We start from the raw sequence: 18,923 nt of genomic DNA, 5'->3' as shown, positions 1-18,923 counted from the left end.
AAACTCGAGTCGAGTTTTAGCTCGACTCGTGCCCATATCTATTGTTTATCGTATAGTTCATTAACATCCTGTATAAGAAAGAATATAATTAAGAATAAAAAATATCTTTCACAAAAAATTAATTTTTTAAACCATTTTTTTTAAAAAAAGTCATTCATTTATGAATAAAAATTTAAATAGGTATGGCTATGAAAAGAACAATAAGAAAGTTGCTACTTAAAAAAAAGTGAAGTATTCATGCGAGTGTGAAGTGATGCCACGTTAAAAACACTCCTTATTTGCGAGGCATCCTCACTTGCCCGTTCTACGTGTTACGCTTACACACACAACCGATCATCGTCACAGCACATGGAACTGCATCTGACTTTTTTACATGTTTTTTTGTTCTTTTTCGTGTTCTTATCTAAAAACATATACGTTTTCTGATAATTAGTTACAGTAGTATACATATTCACAGTCATTAGGATACAAAATGTACGCCCACATATTTTTCAAGGACGACTGTGAACGAAGACTGACGGAAAGATGTAAACACCTACACACGTTAAAGCCCCGTTATGTAATAACTAGCAGACGATATTTTACTTTCCGGAAACTACCACCAGAGCTCGCCACAGCTGCCCACAATACGAATTCTCGTTTGTCCTCTTTGCCCTTGGTTTGGAAGGAATCAGCTGGTTCTGCTTTAAATTTCTTCTGTTTTTAAAGGTAAGTGGATTTTTATTGGTATGACAACACTTTCATCATTTCTAAATGCTTATAAACGATCGATCAATACCTGAACTTTGATTTTTCATGTTAATATACAGTTGTTTCATTTAATATAAGCCTAAAAGGGGTGTAACTTTTCGTTTGAAAGAAATACGAATTATTATTAAAGTTTGCTAGTATTTCTTCAGTAAAAACAGTATTATATAGTATATATTTAATTTTAAAGAAATGTGAAGTAAAATTTAATCCACGAAATACGAATACAACCGCTTTCATAATATGGCTGCTTATAAAAGAGACGAATTAAATATAAATTTATTCCTTAGGAAGAATATTCTTACGTAATATATTTTATAGGATAATTGGAAGCTATTTCCAATATTCAGGCACAACTATGATAATGATAGATAAAAGAGTCATATAAAACTTAACCTTTCAAGAAATGTATTAATATGTAAAGCTAGATGAGCTATTTTCACCTATCCAGATAATTAATAACGTCGTATTTTTAAAGGATAATTTTTAGATAAATTCATTACTCCTAAATAAGTAACATTTTCATGCATATATATAATTTTCATTTATTATAAAGCCCAAAACGGAAGTAACTTTTTTTTTATAGGCCTATTGAAATGAAATCTTTCAGTTTAACTTCCCACGATTATGACCTTTTAGGCTAAAGGAGACGATGATTAAAGCAAGTGAGTGATGATTGAAGAATTGGTGGAATGAGAAACTGGGAGGAAACAGGAGTATCTCGAAAAACTACAAGCAGGATGTTGTCCACCACAGACTTATTTTGCCGGAGATCGAACCAGGGACCTCATGCACTAGAGGTAAGCGCGCTACCACTGAGACCACGCCCCCTACTGGCAATATACATATCTACGGGTATATAAATGCAGGGTATACTGCATATATGATAACTTTTTCAAGGACATCTCACCCACAATTGCAAAGATCCTTTATTTGAACACTGTAAATAAATGAAAATCATTCTGTTTTATTTATATATAGTTCCTTATATTTTTTACGACCAATGGTTCAAGTAAAAAAATGCTGCTTTATATCGACACGAAGTATAGTGTTGTACTTGTAATGGACATCATATTTATGTATGTAAATCTAAAATATTGTTTTAAAAGTTAGTAATATGAACCAATAATTAGTTACTAGTTCAACGCTGTAGTGGACTGAACTAGACAAGAAGAATGTCATCAAATTACTACTTTTTTTGTCTAATTACTATCAATTCACGCATTTGTTTAGTGAGTTCAAAGCGCCCTTAATAACACATTACATTATGATTATCTTCTTAGCTTCTGTTTACATGTGCCAGGAAAAAGTTTGTTTAAAACAGGTGTAACGAAATCGGTTATATAGCTATGGTTCGTAACTGAGGATTTGAATTGTACAGAATATATATTTATTTCCGGTATTTTATAAATTTACTAATTTTACGGAAACAATTTTATTATTCATTTATGTATACTATGAAGTCAAGTTTTGTGAACCTATATTTACTACAGTGTAAATACATTATCATAGTATTTTATAAGAAATACTTCAAAATAGTCTTGACATTTTAGCATAATACATTGAAACCGAAAATGTATGTAATACTGTTCCATCAGCTCTTGTTTTGAGAGGTTGAATTAAAATATATTATGTAGTTCCAATTTTAATTACTATTTAGAGAGAAGCCAATGCTATTTACACAACAAACTCTACCGAATATTGAACACAAAATGTTTGTAAATTAGAATTTTTAGTCGCTCGCGAATGTAGTACAAGGGTAAATGCTCTGTATCGTATTTATGTCGGTTTGACCTACTTTTCTTCATTCATTTTCCGAGAATTTATTGGCTTCCGGCACGTAGTTCAGAACATTGCTACTGGAGGCGCTGTGCTCTATCACCTTGCGGCGCCAAGCGTCGGTCTTCTTAACTATCTACAGACAAGCGTTTCTGTAAAAATAGAGAATGTTATATACACAGAATATAGTAACGTTTCTATTGTCTGTTTGATCCCTCATAATGAATATTTGCGTAATATTCGTGATATCTTCACTTACAATAAAAATAACTCAATATGAAATTAAAAAAAATATTATTCCGTAATGTTGTACTTCTATCGCTCAAAACCTTTTGTTTCCGGAGTTTCAAAATACCAGGCCTTGTATGTTACTATGTGTACTTTTATTGGAAATCGATCCATATCTCCGACACACCAGGCTATATCATACCCATACGTGTATATATAACTCTCGACGGAAGGGAGGGATTTCCGGGTTTTACTCCTTCCCTTCAAAAAGAAGTTACTATATTAAAATATGTATACAAACTCACGAGTGTCAAATTTAAAAGGACCTAATTCAGAATCGTAATAGAAATTTGTAACTCCTCAACTTATCAATTAAGTTTTCAATTAAAAGTGTAACAGTATTTCGATAATGTACCAAACGAATACACTTTTTAAGGAAGCTATTTTTTTAGGCGTTTAGGTATCCGAAAATGTGTTATGAAATAAGCATATAGTTAGCATATAGTTACTATATCACTAACTAAGACAACACAAAAGATTACTTTTTTTTTTCGTAAATTCAACCAAATATCAGCTATTAGGCTTAATTCTAGAGTTGTATATTCTACTAGCTGAACCTGCGCTCTCTACACAGCGCATCATTCACATATGAGCATGAATCTCCTTGTCATTCTTCACAACATCAGTATATGTCCCTTTACAGATACAAGTGAAAGACGTCTTGATAAAGATCGGCAAAGGGAGTACCAGAAAGGGGAGATTTTTTTCGATTGTTTTTTTCAATATCTCGCACTGTTTGGAAGATTGAACCTACTTCCGGTTGTAGTTTATAATTTATGTATGATTAGTGTTTCCTTTCTTGTTGCATGCAGTATGTAATAATCAAATACATTACATACACAATTAATTATAATGTCAGCGGTATAGTGTTTATTGGACAAAACACTCCAAATAATAGATTCATCTTAGACTGGAGAAATAGTTACCGGTATCCTTCGTTTTTCATTATAATTTGGCCATGAAACAAACGCCAGAAAGATATACAACCCCTACATACAACTATATTGTGTTGGAATGTATAACTCCTAGGATATGATGCTTTATTTTTTTTTTCAACATTTTCAGTGTACCCCTAAAAATGTAATAAAGAAATTACGATCACGTTTTTTAAATATTCAATTAGAACTGGAAAATCTACACAAAACGTGGAATCGAGCAGTGAAAACGGCACGTTTCTAGCACTTGTAGTTTTCGAGATCTCATTGTCGAAAGGATGAGAGACAAGCGTATAAAGTTTTCTTTGGAGACAGACATATAAACCTAACGTTTTAATATACAGACTAGCTGAACCTGCGCTCTCTACACAGCGCATCATTCGCATATGGGCATAAATCTCCTTCTCATTCCTCACAACATATGTGCATGTCCCTTCACAGACACAAGTGAAAGACGTCTTGATTTTAAAAAGATCAGCAAGGGGTATCATAAAGGGAAGATTTTTTCGATTATTTTTTCTCAATATCGCACCGTTTGCAAGATTTGAGCCTACTTCCGGTTGGAGTTCCTAATTCATATATGACCAGTGTTTTCTTTCTTCTTGCATGTAATATGTAATAAGCAAATATATAACATATACAATTAATTATAATGTCAGTTATATATGGTGTTCATTGGGCAAAACATTCAAAAAATAAAGATTTACCTTAAGACTCGAGAAATGGTTATCCTTCCTTTTTCACTATTATTTGGCCATAGAACAAACGCCTGAGACATATACAACCCCAGTATACAACATTGTGCTGTTGGAATGTATAACACATAGGATATGATGTTTTTTTTTTAATTTCAACGCTTCCAGTGTACCCTTAAAAAATGTAATAAAGAAATAATGGCCATGTTTTTTTAAAAAAATATTCAATTAGAACTGGACAATCTACGCAAAATTTCCAATCGATCAGTGAAAACGTCATCTTTCTAGAGCCTGTAGTTTCCGAGATCTCATTGTCGAAAGGAAGGCCACAAACATATAAACATAGTTTAAAAGAACTCGGAAGATGGAAGCACAACTCACATGCATTGATTTTAGAGAAGGCTTATTAAATTACAAAGGCTTTGAACAATAATTTTATATCATAAACTTTATGAAAAAGATATAGTTAACTAATTTAGACTATTTAAAGTACAAATACTTAAAATGTTTGTCTCTGTTAAACGTGAAATCACACATAACCATAAATGAAAGATTTGAAAGCTAAAGTTATAGGTTGGAGCTCAGGTGCTTTTAATTGCTATTGTAGCATTTTAATATATAGATAATGCAATTTTTCATTTTCTGTTAACGTAACGTGCTCTTAGCAGACCTTAGTTTCAAAACGTAGCTGTATTACCTCTGTCATGTGTATATACAGTGGCGGATCCAAGGGGAGGGCTATAGGGGCTATAGCCCCCCCCTTGACACTCAGATATACACTTGATAAAATGGGGTTCAATCCTGCTTTACACTGGATAAAATGGCAAAATATGGTTTAGCCCCTCCCTTGATTATATCCTGGATCCGCCACTGTGTATATATTTTGGAAACATTTTCATATATACAATCACACATTATTTTTGAAAATAATGCTGATTATCACTCGCACAATGGGCTTGTCAATTATTTCGTCGCTTCTGTTGATAATGAAAGTTGCATTTTCGATTTCAGACAGTATAGCTGCTATGTGAAGAAAGCATAGGGCGGTATATTCACATTTCTTACATATGTTATAGTCTTCTTTCCGAAATTTAGATGAAAATTACAATTCTGTCTTATGTTAAAATGTTCAACGCTTCACACAAAACCTAACCATTGTAAGTTCCATAGGTAGAGTACACACATTTCTTTGGAGCCTGCCGGGAGCAAATAATGCCGCAACTCGGAAGTACTAGTGAAGTACATCTTCAATAATCCAGGGGTAAAAGTGCAGGGGAACTTGCGGGGACGCCGTCCGCCGACTTCCAGAAAATTTCTGTAGCGTCCTCTCACTTTCTAAAGAAATTACAATGGGCAAAGATAGGCACGGGGACGGCGTGACGTCATGCACCTTTTCAGATTCACTTTTACCCCTGCACTAATCTATATCAGAGCAGCTGTCTCCCATATTAACCCCCCACCCACTCCATTCCATATCAGAACATCTACAGATTTACACTTGCTAACATTTCGGTCAACAAAATCCAATCAAAGTTCCATTCGAGGGAATCAAGCTGTATAATAAACCAGTGGTTTCCAACCGGTGTGTCGCAAAATTTTAGAATTTAATTAACCAATTTTGAGACAGATTGTACCAGTCAACAAATTCAAAACAAAGGCAACAATGCCCAGTACTAGGCTATATGGAGGCATTACTTTATCGAAACGTATTATCTTACACTATTATCAATGACGTACGCAAGACACCTTTTCGAGGATCTCGGCTTCGAGGTTTTAACCGCCTTGATCAAGATAATATGAACTAAAACATGTACTTATTACATCATGAGTGTCCAGAAAGTATATGATATTGAGTACTTGAACTCCCATAAGCTGACTATTTAAAAAAAAAAATAAATAAAAAAAAAGGTGGGTCGTGATATCTTAGGCGCAGCGCACAGTAAATTGTCATTAGTCAAAAAGATTGAAAACCACTGCAATAAATTATCATGCTTCTATAAGAAATTAAACAATAACGCTTTTATGTACACAAGCTGAGGAAATTGCTCCGGAAGCACCTACAGATAAATTCTTAAATTGCTTTCAGAGGGATTTTACTGTATATTATAAGCTATAATAATAAAAGTTTTTTCACTTAAAAACTGGCTTTTATAAGATTTATTATTGTTTTTCCCCCTATCATTCTTTGATATTGCTCTGTTTTACCAGAAAACAAAGCTTGTTCTATTTAACCTACAGGTATCCTTTTGCACGTCCTCCATTACGTCAAGAAAGAAAAAGAAAAAGTTAATATTTTTGATTCATTCGTGAACGTAAAACTTAAGTGTGTAATCAACTTCATAATTGGTTGTCTGTAAATAGTGCTTTTAATGGCTTTTAAAAACTTATAGCGTGCCATCACGAACATTGACGCTATTGTTATCCCATGACACAGATAGAAACACGAGTTTCTTCCTGCTAGACTCAAAAACTCAAAAGTGTCCTTCGACAGAATTGTCTTATAGAGTGGTGAACAAAGATGAGTATTACAGTAGTTTCAAAAAATCCTGGTCACCTCCACAGCTCTCTAAAAGGACATAGTCTAACAACTGTCCGTAAAATAATTGAGTCTATAGGGTTAAAATAGAAATCTTTAAAGATAAATAGCAATGTTTAATTTTATTTATAGGTAAAAGTATAAGTGTTTTTGAAAAGGTAGGTGACCAATTTAAAAAGAAAAAGAAGACTAAATCCTATGCTCTTTTGTCAGTGACTTCCAACTTTACCAATGAAATACAGTTTCCATGAAAATTGGTCTACCCATTCAGAAATTATTCACAGAAGAACATGGTGCGTGCCCACCTGGGTGGTCTAGCTAGTGTACGCACTCTTGATTCATGTGGTCCCGGGTTCAATTTCCTGTAGAAGAACATTGAACGGAATACAATGGTTTGGATTTCATAGTAAACTGTAGGTCCACGTTTTTCGAAGTGGGCGCGAGATGGAGTTGAAGCTATCTTGTCTCGGAAAGGTGTCATGATAATGATTTCTCGTCTCAGAGAAATATCGTGAAAGGGGGCGGGGGGCGATAAAAGATAGGATATTAATTTCAAGACCAATTCAAGTGCCGAATCATGATGGGGAGATTAGGGGATGTCTTGTCTCCGAAAGTAAAGTTGTCTACCAGACAGAGTTGAAACTGCCACTTTTTGGAAATTAGGATTATCTACGAGACAGAGTTGAGGCTGTCTTGCCTCGAAAAGGTGTCGTGAATGTGATGTCTCGTCTCAGAAAGTAGGGTTACCTACGAGACAAAGAGCTGAGGCTATCTCGTCTGAAAAAGATGTCGAGGAAGTGAGGTATTGTCTCAGAAAGAAAGGTTGCCTACGAGACAGAGTTCAGGCTATCTCGTCTGAAAAAGATGTCGAGAAAATGAGGTATTGTCTCAGAAAGAAAGGTTGCCTACGAGACAGAGTTGAGGCTATCTTGTCTGAGAAAGATGTCGAGAAAGTGAGGTATTGTCTCAGAAAGAAAGGTTGCCTACGAGACAAAGAGTTAAGGCTGTCTCGTCTGAAAAAGATGTCGAGAAAGTGAGGTATTGTCTCAGAAAGAAAAGTTGCCTACGAGACAAAGAGTTGAGGCTATCTCGTCTGAAAAAGATGTCGAGAAAGTGAGGTATTGTCTCAGAAAGAAAGGTTACCTACGAGACAAAGAGTTGAGGCTATCTCGTCTCGAAAAGATGTCGAGAAAGTGAGGTATTGTCTCAGAAAGAAAGGTTACCTACGAGACAAAGAGTTGAGGCTGTCTCGTCTGAAAAAGATGTCGAGAAAGTGAGGTATTGTCTCAGAAAGAAAGGTTACCTACGAGACAAAGAGTTGAGGCTATCTCGTCTCGAAAAGATTCGAGAAAGTGAGGTATTGTCTCAGAAAAAAAGGTTGCCTACGAGACAAAGAGTTGAGGCTGTCTCGTCTGAAAAAGATGTCGAGAAAGTGAGGTATTGTCTCAGAAAGAAAGGTTGCCTACGAGACAAAGAGTTGAGGCTATCTCGTCTGAAAAAGATGTCGAGAAAGTGAGGTATTGTCTCAGAAAGAAAGGTTACCTACGAGACAAAGAGTTGAGGCTATCTCGTCTCGAAAAGATTCGAGAAAGTGAGGTATTGTCTCAGAAAAAAAGGTTGCCTACGAGACAAAGAGTTGAGGCTGTCTCGTCTGAAAAAGATGTCGAGAAAGTGAGGTATTGTCTCAAAAAGAAAGGTTGCCTACGAGACAAAGAGTTGAGGCTATCTCGTCTGAAAAAGATGTCGAGAAAATGTGGTATTGTCTCAGAAAGAAAGGTTACCTACGAAACAAAGAGTTGAGGCTATCTCGTCTCGAAAAGATGTCGAGAAAGTGAGGTATTGTCTCAGAAAGAAAGGTTACCTACGAGACAAAGAGTTGAGGCTGTCTCGTCTGAAAAAGATGTCAAGAAAGTGAGGTATTGTCTCAGAAAGAAAGGTTGCCTACGAGACAAAGAGTTGAGGCTATCTCGTCTGAAAAAGATGTCGAGAAAGTGAGGTATTGTCTCAGAAAGAAAGGTTACCTACGAGACAAAGAGTTGAGGCTATCTCGTCTCGAAAAGATGTCGAGAAAGTGAGGTATTGTCTCAGAAAGAAAGGTTGCCTACGAGACAAAGAGTTGAGGCTATCTCGTCTGAAAAAGATGTCGAGAAAGTAAGGTATTGTCTCAGAAAGAAAGGTTACCTACGAGACAAAGGGTTGAGGCTATCTCGTCTCGAAAATATGTCGAGAAAGTGAGGTATTGTCTCAGAAAGAAAGGTTGCCTACGATACAAAATACTTAGGCTATCTCGTCTCGAAATGTATGGTGAAAGTGATGTATCATCTTGGAAAGTGAGGTTGTCTACGAGACGAAGAGTTGATACCGTCTCGTTTTGACAAAGTGTCTTGAATGATGTCTCGTCTTGTAAAGTGTATATATATTGTATTGGGGAACTATAGATCTATCTTGTTCTTGTACGTTATCAAAATTTTATCTCGTCTTGTCTCGTCAAACCAAACCGTCATTTGTCCAATAGTTTCTATCTCGCATCCCAGTCACAATCCACTTCTTTCGTAAAGCCTACGTTGGCAGTAGAGTAGGTTGGCAAATTCGACAAAGTGACCACTTACAACGGAGACCCAATATTGGCAGTTGGTTACAGGGGTGCCCACAGAGGGGGCTATGACGCAAAGTGCGTCATTGAAATATTTGGGGGGGGGGTAAAAATCTATATAAATATGTTTGAGGGGGTGTAAAAATTAATCGAAAGGAAGATTTTTTCATGGAAGAACACCTACGGATAGACAATTGGTGGGTGCGTCATGGACATAAGGGGGGTGGGCACCACTGGTTGGTTATCCCAGTGGTTCCCAACCTTTTTCACTGACAGCATATTTTATTGAATTCCCACTACATCGCGACACAGTTGTTTATTATTATTATTATTATTATTATTATTATTATTATTATTATTATTATTATTATTATTATTATTATTATTATTTGTAAGTTAATAGGAAGTAGTGGCACTGAACATTGTTGCTACCGCTGGAGGCGTTGACTGGTGCAATTTGTGTCAAAATTAATTTTAACTAATTATTAAATGCTTTCTGCATTTTAAATTATAAACTTCCGCAACTCATCGTGTGAAACTCTCCGACTTACCAGTTAGGAACCACTGGCTTAGCCTACTGTTTCTCTCAATTGTATGTGTGCTATTAGGGATAAGATAGGTCTCACTGCTTAATGTGGTGGTTCAAACTACTACTATGGGCTCTATCTGAGGGATAGTACCGTTTGCCACAATGTTGGACTTGAAGAGAGTGAGGGATCTGAAATACAAGTGTAGGATGATGCAAGAATTGATGGAATACGGAATTAGGAAGGAACCGAAGGAAACTAATGGTTTCCGAATCGCACAAGCTCGCAGAGGGAATCCAACCGGAATTTCTTGGACAGAAGTCGGTAACGTTAACCATGATTTAGCTCAATACAATACATGTGGTAGACAACATCATGTCCGTGGGTACTTCTTTTTCCTTCCACATTCTTATCCCACAAATTCTTCCATCATTGGCTTGCCTTAATCATCCGTCTCCCTCATCCTAACAGGCATAAACATTGGACGTTAAACTAAAATGTCATTTCATTTTCAATACAATACACATTACGATATTGTATGAATAGTGTGTTATGCTTTACCGTGTGTAACGCTCAGAGCCACCGAGTCCCGACGTCTCAAACTTCGTAAGTCGACATACATTTGTACACTTTCTTAATGATACTATACTTATTTAGCAGATGTAGCCTCTTAGCCTGAGGATTTACACATTATACTCTTGCTTTTCATCTATCTATCTATATCTATATCTTAGCATGAAGAGCAGAACGTGGGACGTTAAATTGAAAGAGAAATTTGCGTGCCTGGTAACAGCGATACCTCAAAGAACGAGGCCTGATAGTAGTGGAATTATTTAATCCGTTTATTGGGCTTCTATTCGAGAAATTGTAACGGTAGCAGGGATAGAGTTTGTTAAAATTATTTAAATATTCTAATGTGGAATTGTTCAAATATTAACACAGCTACTTGAAACCAGAGACAATTTACAATCAGGAGTCACTGAAATTCTCGTGAGCTCAGGATCGTTATACTCCATGGTTGTCTCGGTCACTGATTTCAATTAAGATCACAGTTTCTCAGATTTGCACTCCCTCGCGCTTGCTCTGACCACATCTCTGGATCGCTATCTACTTTCAGACAGGTTGTTATAGTACGGAAGGTATAACGTCGTTGACTTGCCGCGAAAAGTTGTAGTGATGTTTGTGGGGAGTGGCCAGATTGGTTACTCATGACTCGCTGAGCGCAGTAGACGGTTGATGGTGATTGGCTATCCTCTTATCACACCCTCAGTGACAAGCAAGTCTAAGCGCGGAAAACCAACGACGTTATACGTTCGGGACTATAGCCCTCAAATTGCTGAGCTTGGGAGACGGTGTTGCTAATTTGGACATCTCTGGTTTGATCTAGGGTTGTTAAAATTCAAATAATGGATTCTTCGAATATTCAAAAAAAAAAAAAAAAAAAAAAAAAACGGATAACCAGGGTTGGAAATGAGGATTAACACAAGGGAACGGCATATCCTTAGTAAGCTAAAGTGTTTGCCCAAAAGTAAAAATAATATCTGTGCTTATTTGTAAAACATGGGAAACTCAGATGGTGATTTTGATCTTGTTTTGTAGTTATTTCTCTGTATCAAATGCTATCGCTTTAGTCGATCATCCACGAAAGTTTGCTTGCGTTTTCCTTCCCCTGCTCTGAGCTTGTGTTCCTGTGACGTAGCCGAATCAGGTCAATGGCCATCCCCTTAGTTCTGGAATTCCGAATAAGGAACAGTTATTCGAGTAACTAATAATTATTTGAACAAATACTGGAATAGCTAATAATTATTCGAAAAATAACTGAAATAACTAATAATTATTCGAAAAATTACTCGAATAACTAATAATTATTCAAACATTCGGATAACGAATGATTATTCAAACAATTATTCGGATAACGAATAATTATCCAAACAGTTATTCGGATAACGAATAATTATTCAAACAGTTATTCGGGTAACGAATGTTTATTCAGTTATTCGGATGACGAATGACTATTCAAACAATTATTCGGATAAAGAATAATTATTCAAACAGTTATGCGATAACGATTATTCAAACAGTTATTCAGATAACGAATGATTATTCAAACAGTTATTCGGATAACGAATGATTATTCAAACAGTTATTCGGATAACGAATGATTATTCAAACAATTATACAGATGACGAATAATTATTCAACCAGTTATGTGATAACGATTATTCAAACAGTTATTCAGATAACGAATGATTATTCAGTTATTCGGATAACAAATCATTATTCGAACAGTTATTCGGATAACGAATGATTATTCGAACTGTTATTCGAATAATGAATGATTATTCAAACAGTTATTTGGATAACGATTATTCGAACCATTATTCGGATAACGAATGAGTATTCAAACAGTTTTCGAATAACGAATGAGTATTCAAACAGTTATTCGGATAATGAACGATTATTCAGTTATTCGGATAACGAATGATTAATCAAACAGTTATTCGAATAACGAATATTCATGTAATTATACGAATTTTAACTGCACTTGTTTCAACCTGCGAACACACACACCGAAAGCGGATTCGTTAGCCATGCTACGGGGAATCCTTCCACTCAGACCGACAATTGCCGCGGGACAACGCACATAGAAGTGAAGCGTGCAACAAGAAGTAAAGAAAGTGTGCTTTACTTTCGTAGCGGCTGGAAAACTATTTGAGCAACGAAAGAAGAGCAATAATGCTACTGACAATGTTCGTAGTTGAGAAACAATTTCCCTCTACTTTAGCTGGTTGTATTGCTCCATGCATTATCCTTATACCAATGCAAAATGAGGTTTGCTGCCAGGCAATCTATGTTTAGAGACAACTTCACTTGTCCCGGTGTGTTATAGTACGAAAAAGGGGTTAGGGGGAGGATAAGGCTTGGTCAAATGCGCATTGCGGTCATGCGTCTACCCGCAAATTGCGCAGTTGCACTTAAAACATTACTTTTACTACAACTATCATCAGGAAAACGGGTGAGTGGGGAGGGCGATGGATGGACTCTGAGTAGATAGAAGCACACCGAATACTTAACTTACCAGGGCAAAGAATTAGGACTTGGTAATTTCCAAGTATTTTATAGCTGGGAAGGCGTTTCTTGCTCTAGATTTCTGGCTTTTTTTTTTCTTTTCTGCACGGAAATTACGATTTCAAAAAATTAAGTGAAATACGTGTTCTTTAAGTGTTGATGATGCAGTGGTCTAATGTAGTCTTCGTCATTTTCTTTACGTTTCCACTGCAGTTGTAAGACGGTTTATTTCTGATTTGTATAACCTTGTTCTCTCTTGCAGTAATTGACTCTTAGTAATGGTGGCAAAGAAACAACGAGTGTAGGGTGGGGTAACTATCATCTGCAATGTTGTGTTTTGTGTTTTACATCTTTTTACGTCTTGCAATTTTCGCTCTTTCTTTTCGTAAAATTTTATATACAAAGAAACTTATAAAGATATTCTTTTGTTTTATCCGTATTTTGCATAAATGATCAGCATGGTCCTGGGTTCGTTTCGTGCTCGTGGCAATAAATTTTCGGTTTGTACATAGGCCTATGGCAAGTTCTGATCTATAGAAAATCAGAAATAAATGCCGTGACAGTTGATGAAGACTGCACATTAGGAACTAAAAACCACATGGGCAGCCGAAGTGTTACACCAGTGAATTCAGTTTTAAAGCTGATTTATATACACTTAAGTCCATTTCTAACTTATGCATGTTGATGTTCCTAATTTTCATTAGGTCTGATTTGACTTGTTGGAGAATGAGTGAATGAATTTACATTTCGAGTTCAACGTCTCGTGTTTGTCTTTTAGGCTATATCAGGGACGTAGCTAAAGGGGGCACGGGGGGAACCGGCCTCCCCAAATCTTGGCTTGGCCCCATCAAATATTTCTTTAAAATTATATGTTACAAAGTGTTTTTATTCGACAATAAATGGAAAAATTATCCACAGTAAACTAAAATTATCCATACTTATAAGGAAATGTTATTTTTTAAATCCATTTGCAGACTATTCCTTAAACGCTAAATAAATAGTAATAAGAGTATATACGATCAGTAACTTTTGGGGGCCGGGAGTCATCTTTGTTAATATTGCGAGGTTCTTTCAGCCCTCAGAGTGATTAGAGCCTCATAGTAGCCTTGAGGTATTAAGGACTAAAATTCTATGCGAACGTACTTTTTGTAACCGACCAAGGCAAAACTTAAAGGTCGATTCGACTCAGAGGGTAGGAGGATACTCCCCCATTGCTGGATTTTGCAACATAGTAGTTTGTTTTAATTGTTTTACTAGAAGGTATTGAAGGTAGATTTACTTTCTTATTTTTATTATCTTCAACAACGATTCTGGCAAAAACAGTGTGTCAACTATTTAGACCCTTATCTGTGCTGGCAACACTGCGGCTGAGCGGGAAAGAGTCCGCAAATTATTAAGAGTACTCTATATATAGGGGGTTATTCCATTTGCAAAAATTTGCCCCGCCCCCCCAAACTCAGAACTCTGACTACGCCCCTGTTCTACGTAAATGAAAATGATGATTAGTGAAAGCGAATCATCAGGGGCGGTTTTAGGATTTTAATATTTAGTAGGCTCACTCCCTCGCTTATGGATACTTATACATATTTGATTGATTAATGACAGTACGAAATTACTCTTACAGTAGTGGTTGATGCAATTGTGTTAAATAGTTATCTACCATTAATATAAATAGTGGAAAGTATATTTACTCCTTATTGTATCTTTTAGCGTTTATATATTTTTCAAAATTTTTGGGTAGGCCTTTGCCTACCCGCTAAAACCGCCACTGCGAATCATTATGAAAGAATCGGTGAGAACGGAAAATTTCCGAGAAAACCTACGAGCACGTTGTTATTCACCACAAAACAACATGAGCTGAGATCGAACCTAGGATCACTTACACCAGAGATAAACTTTTTGCTATTGAGCGCTTCATGCCCTCACTTGATTCATTGGAGTTACAGAGGTCTACTTTTCATTCCCATGCTAGACCTTGAATTAATGGATTGCTACCGGAAATCGAACTCATTTTTGCTTCATCAAGGGCTAATCTTCATCCACGGGAGCTCTCAGCTTTCTTTTTTGTGTGCTTAAAAATCATTAATATTAAAAAAAAATAGTGGGTCCTCCAAATTTCCAAGTGTAAACACAAATGTGACCATGTCTTGAATACCAAAAAAGTTTGTTATTGTGTCGAGTGTAAGCCTAGCTTCAACTTTTTTTTTTTGGGGGGGGGGTCTACTTCGATATTTCTTCCCTTTATATCTTTCGAAGCCATGTCTTATTGCAACGAGAGTCTCATTATTGAGTTGTATTCAATGATGTAAGGTGTTTTTCATTTTTGTACTCAGGAAACAGAAAACAATAAAGTATAAGATTTTTTTCGTATCCGAGAATAGAGAACTCTCCTATCGAGAATAGAATCTGAGACCCCAAGCACCAAAGGCACGTGCGCTAGTTACTAGACCAGTGGAGAGGGTAATATAATGATGTTTTATTTTGCTTAATTGGGATGTTACTATATATAAAGGCACGATTGTAAATGGTTCTCGAAGGCTTTGTAAGCGAGTTCCCGCATATATCAGTGTTTGTTGTTAGAAGTGTCAAAAGTAATTAGACAAAACTTTGAAAAGAGCGTGTCAATTACATTTTTTTCTACACCCAACAATTTTGAGATGCTTCATCGGAAGTCCACTAGACATACAATACTCATTCCCCCCCCCCCCGTTATCGTTGTATTTGTATTGTTATTAGGGGGTACAGAGGTACTTTGCTAGAGGCCTCCGGAAAATGTCAGTGTATACTGGTCGGACATCCCACTTGATTATCTTGTCTTCTGTCTTTGCTACATGAAGTGAAATAAAAAAAATCAATTTAACGTCTCACAATTATGCCTTTGAGGTTAAGGAAGACGATAAGTAAAGCAAGTGAATGGTGATGGAAGAAGTAGTGGAATGGTAATGTAAAAGGAAATTGAAATATCTCGAGAAAACTCAAGGCAGGATGTTGTCCACCACAGACTTACTTGGTCAGGGATCGAACCAGGGCCTCCCGCGCCAGAGGTAAGCACTCTACTAATGAGTCAACGTGCCTCCCTTGTCTTTGCTATAATGGATATGTTATTTTTGGCATTATTAAAACTGGTTGTTTTCCACCAAGCATTCAGTTTGCCTGCAATTGCCTACACGCTAGGGCTTCCCTGTAATTGCCTACACGCTAGGGCTTTCCTGTAATTGCCTTCACGCTAGGGCTTCCCTGTAATTGCGTACACGCTAGGGCTTCCCTGTAATTGCCTTCACGCTAGGGCTTTCCTGTAATTGCCTTCATGCTAGGGCTTCCCTGCAATTGCCTACACGCTAGAGCTTCCCAGTAATTGCCTGCACGCTAGGGCTTCCCTGTAATTGCGTACACGCTAGGGCTTCCCTGTAATTGCCTGCACGCTAGGGCTTGCCTGCAATTGCCTACACGCTAGGGCTTGTCTGCAACTGCTGCCTACGGTGCCTCTTGGTGTTAGGCAGGAGGCAGCGTAGCTGGCGACAACTATTAGCCCGATTATGAACTATTAGAAGCATGACTGACAGACTGAGATTGTATTTATAATAAGGAATACGCTGCTACCTGTTCGATAATTTTTCAAACTCTTTGCCTATAGAACAACCCTAAGCTTATTTAAATAAGATATTCCCCTTGCGGTGCACCGTGAAAGGAGTTATGTTCTTGACATTATAAGAAGTCAGGAGTGCTTTATAAGAAAGGAATCGTAGTTAACGCATGCAAATGAATGATTGTGTAATTAAGGAACATCGTTTTAATGTATAGGATACACAGTAATAGAATTTTTAAAATCTAAAATACAAAAAAAAAAAAAAAAAAAAAAAAAAAAGGAGCTAAATATGCAAAATCCACTTTGGACTATTTTTTTAAATATGCACCATGATCTAGTGATAACTGTTTAAAATATTTTTAAAAAAACAATGCATTTATAAAATGTACAAATAAGAGAAAAAAATTGGTGTGGTAAAATAAGAACTGAAACTAGGATCTATAAAAGCACTGGGCGTTCTAAGTAATTTTCTGTAATCCATTGTAATCAATCATGGTCAATGTTTTTGTAGTTTTAGTTCAATTTCTTCATTTTCTCTCACAAAAAAAACTCCTTTTTCCTCATTTTATAAAAACATTGTTTTTAAAAGTTTTTACAGTTATTTCTTATTTTATTTATGTATTTATTTATACCTTTTTAATAAGATGTTTTCATATTCAGTCGGGTCTTGAGGGCTAAAGATTTTCTGGGAGTTATACTATACATGCCAACTGTAAAGAATGTTTGGTTGCGTAAGGGGGTAGGATGTGGAATTACAGTAAATTAATTCATTTTAAAGTTAAATGATAAAGTACAGCGAAAATTAACGTGAAAATATTGTATTGTCGTCGGATTTGCGTGTCTGTTCAATATTTCAAAGTTCTAGGTAATATGTATTAACAACAACAACAACAACAACAACAACAACTACAACTACAACAACTACTACTACTACTACTACTACTACTACTACTACTACTACTACTACTACTACTACTACTACTACTACTACTACTAATAATAATAATAATAATAAATGATTGCATATTATTAGGCAACAGCTATATACGCGAGTCGTCTACCTACTACCAGACGCTCTTGAATCCCCGACAGACGGTCTTCTTTATTGTTGTATATTAAATGCATCTCATTTAAGGTCACCCAATCCTTGTCAAATGAATACCTTCTTCATATTTGTTTATACTTCCTGTCGTTGTAGAGAGAAGGCAGATGTTGTCGTTTTGCAGGTTCGACGTATACTTGTAAAAAAGTCTACAACTTGAGGATTTAGAAGACGATATAAATTAACTTTGAGAAAAGCAAACTGCATTGAAAATATCTAATTCCTATAAACAGCGAAAGTATATTGAATATGATCTAAAATTTATTACCATATGCTCGCCCGCATGGAAATCGTCAAATACATGTAAATGAAATGAAATGAAATCTTGAGTTTTACGTCCCGCGGTTATGCCGGATAGGCTAAAGGAGGCGGTAATGATGAGAAATGAATGAAATGGTGGAATGAAGAAAGTGGGAACGGGAGAACCCCGAGGAAACCCACGTACATGGTGTTTGTCCACAACAAAGTTCAGTTGGCGCGAGCTTGGATCGAACGAGGGACCCCATTGCACCAGAGGTGAACGCTCTATCACTGAGCTACCGCGGCCCCCCAAATATATTTAAATGTGCTCTAACGAAGGAATCGAATAAAATTTTTCATAATAACTGGTGTAGGTTACCCTTACAAAAAGAAATAAATTGAAGACTTAGCGTAGTTATTCTTTAGTGTTACTTTTAGTCCATGTAAGATTCAAAATTTGTATTATTATATATATATATATATATATATATATATATATATATATATATATATATATATATATATATATATATATATATATATTATCACGAAATTATTAACAACATCAATCAATTGGTCTCTGTTGCCAATCGAATCGTCACGAATCGAATCGGCAAGCGTATTATATTGTAACATTACACGAAGAGAAGATAACATAATGTTTTAAAATTATACAGGATACGAGTGCGAATGTAGGGGAGGAAGTTTGAAGAAATGAGGATAATAACCGAAGAAAACGGAACAATTTTATCTCCTTTACGTCAGAAGGGAAAAGTTTATTAACAAACAAATTCGATTTCTTCTGTGATAAATAAAAAGAAAGAAA

The 18,923-nt window shown here is 36.1% G+C and overlaps 1 protein-coding gene across 1 annotated transcript in view; it reads left to right on the top strand.

Moving 5' to 3' along the window:
• Positions 1 to 555: 555 nt before the first annotated feature.
• The window catches only part of Ald1 (fructose-bisphosphate aldolase), a 198,876-nt gene continuing 180,508 nt past the window's right edge, over positions 556 to 18,923 (top strand). The window contains exon 1 of the mRNA XM_081768432.1: positions 556 to 708. The gene's annotated coding sequence lies outside the window, so the exon portion shown is untranslated. The remainder of the gene's footprint in view (positions 709 to 18,923) is intronic.

Source organism: Thermobia domestica, chromosome 8, assembly GCF_964235325.1.
Source record: "Thermobia domestica chromosome 8, izTheDome1.hap1.1, whole genome shotgun sequence".
NCBI lineage: Eukaryota > Metazoa > Arthropoda > Insecta > Zygentoma > Lepismatidae > Thermobia > Thermobia domestica.
The sequence above is the reverse complement of the archived record's forward strand: the minus strand, read 5'-3'. Positions and strand labels throughout refer to the sequence as shown.